Genomic DNA, 6,389 nt, shown 5'->3' on the forward strand with positions numbered 1-6,389 from the left:
AGGAATTCTATGGTCCTCTGGATAGAAAACTGCAACATTTATTACAATTTTACGATAATCTAAGAATTTATTTAGATTTCCCCATTCCTCATGGAAATTTCAACAGCGTCCTAAACCCCATTTTATTTCACAAGGTCAGATTAGGCAGAGTGATAGCAGTTTATCTGAAACTAAGGGCCTGACCGTGCTTGCTTTGCTCACCAAACCCACAGCTACTGCTCTGGCAATTCTGTTTTATAGGGTGTCTTGCCTCGTGCGCTCCATGGTGGGCTAACCCTAAAAGAGGAGTGAATGCTCCCTCTAAGCTGTGGAATCTTGTGAACAAAAATTCTACTTTGTGAGCTACTGACATTAAAGTTGTGAGCAAGCGATTTGGCTACTGCATAAATTGGTTTGCTCTGGAGCCATCCTTCTTGAGCTAAGACAAAAATGTGTGAGCTGAAGGCTAAAAATCTGTGAGCTAGCTCACGCTGTTTAGAGGGAACACTGTAGGCCATATTTTTCTCCTATAATAATAAATATTTTCAATATTTTTGTTTGATACAAATAACTATTATCTAAAAGAAATAGATTAGTTCTACTACTGAAAGAGCCCTGCCTTCGGTTGCCACCTGCCTCATTTCTGATAGCAGAGTCACAGAGAGCAGGGCTTTTGAGACAGATCTTAACTGGCAAGATGAACAATATGGTAGGATGCGGTCTTTCAAACACCCTGGCCCCAAGCCATTTCAGGCTTTAAAGGACCAGCATTTTGCATTGTGCCTGGAAATAAACAGGCAGCCAGTACAGATCTTCTAGCACTGGGGGAATACAGTCCCTTGACAAAAGCCTAGTTGCTGTATTTTGGACAAAGTTTGACATTTCCAGACCATTTTCAAAAGCAGTCCCATGTAAGGTGCATTACAGTATCTAACTTGGATATAATCAAAGTATGGATCCTGTGGACAGATCACACTTTTAGAGGAATGGCTTTTCAAGGACTAGTGTATCAGCTGAAGCTGATAAAATCACTGTGTGCCACAGAGATCTGACCATCTAACTATAGGCCATGATTGAGCAGTACCCCCAAAGCTACAAACCTGTTCCTTCAGGAGACTTGCAACTCCCTCCAGGACAGGCTGTCTCTGCAGTTCTCGAGTAATTGGTCAGCAGCACTTCAGTCTTGTCAGGACTGACATTTAGTTTATCAAGTTTCCTTCTCTCTCTGACCACTTTCCCCCTGAGATGCCTCTGATGCATTAGACTTGTACTCTATAAAAACTCTTCTGGTTTGGTCCAGGACTCTTTGAAGAACAGCTGATAGGAAGAGAAGAAGAAAAAGAAGAAGAGATTGGATTTATACCCTGCCCTTCACTACCCAAAGGAGTCTCAGAGCGGCTTACAAACTCCTTTCCCTTCCCCTCCCCACAATAGACACCCTGTGAGGTAGGTAGGGCCAAGAGAGCTTTGACAGAAACTGTTCTTTTTCAAGAACAGCTGTGCCAGAACTATGGCTTGGCCAAGGTCATCCAGCAGGTGAGAGTGGAGGAGTGGGGAATCAAACCTGGTTCTCCCAGATTAGAGCCCGCACACTTAACCACTACACCAAACTGGCCCCAAGCTGATGCTTGGGATTCAGATTTGAACAGCCCCACTTGGATACTGAGGGCCGTGGTGGCTCAAAGGTTAAGACACTGAGCTGCAGACTGGAAGGTCTGTAGCTCAGCAGTTCAGCACTCGGCACTCCACGTGATGGAGTGAGCTCCGGTCTCTGGTCCCAGCTCCTGCCAACCTAGCAGTTCGAAAGCAAGAAATTGCAAGTAGATAAATAGGTACCGCTTCAGTTGGATGGTAACTCGGCGTTTAGTCATGCTGGCCACATGACCATGTGAAGCAGAAAAGAGCAAAACGAAGGCTTGAGCCCAAAGAACTCCAGACCACCAGGCAGGCAAGAGGAGAGATAAAGTTTTATTGACGTCAAGGTGCGCCGAGCCCAAGAGCTCTAAAACTGGCTGCACACCTGACAAAGGACCTCGAGGAGTTTTATACAATGCATTCTCAGATTAAGTACCAGCTATTGTATCCCATGGAACATCTTGAAGAAGCTGAAAGAGATGTATCTCAAGACCAAGATGCTTTGATAATGGTGAAACAGCTGCTTTACCACTAATTTACTTCTATTGCATAGTGCTGATGGGTTCAGATTTTGCAAAGATACAATGGCTGCATGCATTTTGAGCTTCAGTATATGCTGTGGTAAGCCTGATGCTTCCAAAAAAACACGATGCAGCTGGGTAGTTTACAATTTGGTCAGCATCCATAATTTTACCCACTGACTTGTATTATCTTGCCATTCCTGGTATTTTTCCCCCTAGGAATTCTGTTAATTACGTTTACATGTTAATTCCATTTATAGGAGAAAAATGGCCCTTTGATATGGTTACATTGAATTCTGTGGTGTGTTACATTTGGGAACACTGAGTTCAGTTGAACTTCCATATTATCTTTAATATTCCCTTTGTTTTCCATGGATATATATCCTTCCCTATCAGGTTCTATAGCATCAGCAGCACCTAATTCTCTGCAAATTCACAACCAGTAGCATAACCAGAGGAGCTGTGGTGGCTCAAGTGGTTAAAACGCTAAACTGCAGGCTGTGGAAGGTCGAAAGTTCAGCAGTTCGAGACCCGGGTGCCGCATGATGGATTGAGCTCCCGTCTCTAGTTCCAGCTCCTGCCAACCTAGCAGTTCGAAAGCAAGAAATTGCAAGTAGATAAATAGGTACCACTTCGGTGGGAAGGTAACAGCGTTCCGTGCGCCTTGGTGTTTAGTCATGCTGGCCACATGACCACGGAAATGTCTTCAGACAGCGCTGGCTCTTCGGTTTGGAAACGAAGATGAGCACCGCAACCCTACAGTCGGATTCAACTGGCTTTTGAGCAAGGGAACCTTTACCTTAGCATAACCAGTAAGTTGTACTTGTAAATTTTTCCCCCCTCGAGCAGCATTTTGGGGCTCTATTCCAAATGTGTCACAATTTCATGCAGTTGTACAACTTACCAGCTTTAGTTCCTCTTGGAATAACCCAAAGTGTCTGTTGGAAGTCCCAAGCTAATGCAATGGTAACTCCTTACATATTTTTTAAAGTATATTTTTTATTTATAATAGTGTATTGGAATAGTGATTTTACTGTAACACAGTGAAAACTGGAACACATTTCTCTGATCTGGTGAACCATTCACCCACCACCTCCTGTCAGTTACCTCCATGCTTGAGAGATGTAGTCTATCAACGGGGTCTCAGTTAATTGATCTTAGCATTCCACAGTTAAGGATATGTTTACAACATCAGCCCCCTATTTAGAGATGTAATTAAATCCAAACAAATGGCGACCATATAAATTTAGCTTGATATCTGTGTTAGGTCTTTGCATCTGTTAAAACATCTTCATTATGTTGCATGCTAATTTGCATGCCTATGAACTGTTAACATCCATATCATTGCATCTGAAGAAGTATGTGTGCACACAGAAGCTCATACCTTGAATAAAACTTTGTTGGTCTTAAAGGTGACACTGGACTCAAACTTGGTTCTTCTTCCATAGTTGTCTCTTCACAAATCCTGAATTGTGAGGTCTAAAGCTTCTAATGCAGGCTTGAGAGACATGGTACACTCATTCCACATGGTCGGTTAGAATCTGCACTCTCATAAAATTTTAGTTTATATTGTTCCACTACCAATATTGTGCTGATTTAGTGTAATTATTTTTCTCCCCTGGTTTTCTGGGTTTTTTTGGCTAATATATGTTTTATGCTGCTGGTCCATGGCTAATAAACAACTGTTCGGGTCACTACCAAAATTGCAAGATGACATCATTTAACGTATTTAACAGTAGTTTAAATATAAATAAAAATAAATAAATAAATAAAAAATAACTGAATGAGTTCTGGCTCCTGCTGTGCAGCAAGATAAGAAATCAACATCTCTGTTAAGCCCTGAGGGTTCCATTGTCCTGAGTGTTGTAAGAACTTATAACTCAGCAATCACCGTTCATCTGTTTCTGAAGTCCCTTTGCAATAAAACAATACACATGCTAATGTCATTCAGTTCTCGCATCTGTTGCAAACTTCTTTATTATGTCATATGCTAATTTGCTGCTACTCACAGGTCTTACCAATCATTTTCATCCAGTCTTAGCTATATTTACTGCTCAGTTACTTATGCATTTTGACTCTAATTGGGTGTTCCAGGCAACACCCTCCTCAGCCTCTACCTGTATGTAAGAGTGGGTGGCTTCTGTTTCAATGTATCTGAGGAAGTGTACATGCACACGAAAACTTATACCCAGAACAAAATGTTGTTGGTCTTAAAGGAGCCACTGGACTCAAACATCCTTTTAATCATTATAGATACTACAGTGCTGAGCAGATATCCCAGGGCTGAGCAGAAACTGAATATAACAATGAAATTGTGTATCTTTTAAAAAGATAATAGATGTTAACTGCTGTACATCACACTCTCTGCCAAACAAACTCCCCCCCCCTCTTGATTACCATTTCAATGTTTTACTGAGTAGGATGACTTGCCAGTCTAACAGAGTAAAAGGCCCCACTGGTGGACCTCCTGATGGCACCTGGTATTTCTGGCCACTGTGTGACACAGAGTGTTGGACTGGATGGGCCTTTGGCCTGATCCAACATTGGCGTCTCTTATGTTCTTATGTAAACTAATTCAGTTTTCCCTCATCAATTAAGTTGAATCAATAAAGCCTGAAAATATTTGGTGAAGACAGCAAAGAATCCTGTCACTAGACTTGAAAGACAAAAATCTTTATATTCAGTAGCCTCCAAACAACAACAACAAAATTGTAAACTGAACACTACTGAAGAACTAAGAAAAATGTTTTATGGCTTACAATCAATCGCACTGCAAACTGCAAGATTTAGCTGGATTTTTTACTCTATAGAACAGACTTGTAGTATAAAATGAGAAAATCACCCCATTTGGTGCTGATATATTGATAAGTTAGTCAGGAAACAAACCATCCATCTTACCATAACAATACAGCTCAAATGAAGATCAGTTTTCATTAAAAAAACATGATGGTATATATCCTTCCTTAACTGGGGGCAATCTGTTCACTGTTCACTATTAATCACAATTTCAACAACAATTACTCTCACAAATAGGTTAAAGCCTTCTTAGAATTACATAACCATTGGAAAGAACTATATTCAATCCCCTTGCTTTATTTTACTTCTTACTGCTTTTGCAACCAAAGTAATAAACAGCAGTATATTCAATTTCCTTGGTTTCTGTGAAGGATGAGAATTCGGAATTACATGTAAATTGCATAGCATGATATAGACTTCATTTGCTTTTGTCATTATCCCTTTTCAACTAAGTTGACTAATTCAAGTGAAAAGTAGGTATACTACACGAGGAAACCTTCAGAAGTTTATTTCATGACTCTGCAGGCTACCAGTTGTATACTGGAGTACTGACTTGGTTATGCTTTTGAAAAAGACCTTGTCCTTCTCATAACTAGGTACAAGTCAAGAGGTTGGCACAATTTACAAATAAAGTTATATCCTCCTTTTGAAGGGATTAAATGATATTTTGCAAAGAGACTTGGGACTATTTGCAGTTGTACAACACAGCTTACGCTGGGAACAGTCAGTAGGAAAATGATAAAGTTAACATGTATGAGTTTAAAGGCAGAGAACAACTATCAGAGAAGCATATATGTTTATTTACAAAACTTGTACTCCGCCTTTCTGCCCACAATGTAAACCTTAAAAGGTTAGTTCTCCTGGTTTACTCCTCAGGAGATATACATGCTTTCCTTTTCTTTCCAGAGCTCCTCTGATCAATAGATTTTGAGCGATGACTAAAAGAGTACTCAGCTTCTGAAGAAAAATATGATAAACAGGAATTTAACAACCACTGGATCACTGTCTAGCATCAGATAGGGAATAATATCCCTTTGAGAATTACTGAATTATAAATGTGATAAAAGAGGTAAAGTCCACCAATTTCTAAAAACAGGATAAAAGGAACATTTCAGAATTTTATGAGATAAAGTATCAATTTTACCCAGGCAACAAAAAGGAAGATTTCAGAATTTTATGAGATAAAGTATCAATTTTACCCAGGCAACAAGGACAAAGATGATTTGAATCTCTCCTTATTAATAATTGCATTTTTGGGTGGCAAAGTTCTATGTGTGCCAAAATCAGTTGGCTGCCTGAACTGCCACTCAGTAGCTGTCCTGTTTTCCACTGGCACGCGCTGCCCAGCCTCTTGACCTGAGTGTGGGGTTTCCTTCTGAGTAGGCAGGCCAACTAGAGTGCTGTCCTTCTCGAGGCAGGGGCAGGCAGCGGAGTAGGGCAGTGCTGCTGGAGCGGGGG

This window comes from Gekko japonicus, unplaced genomic scaffold (genome assembly GCF_001447785.1).
Source record: "Gekko japonicus isolate JY-2015 unplaced genomic scaffold, Gekko_japonicus_V1.1 scaffold1379, whole genome shotgun sequence".
Classification (NCBI taxonomy): Eukaryota; Metazoa; Chordata; class Lepidosauria; order Squamata; family Gekkonidae; genus Gekko; species Gekko japonicus.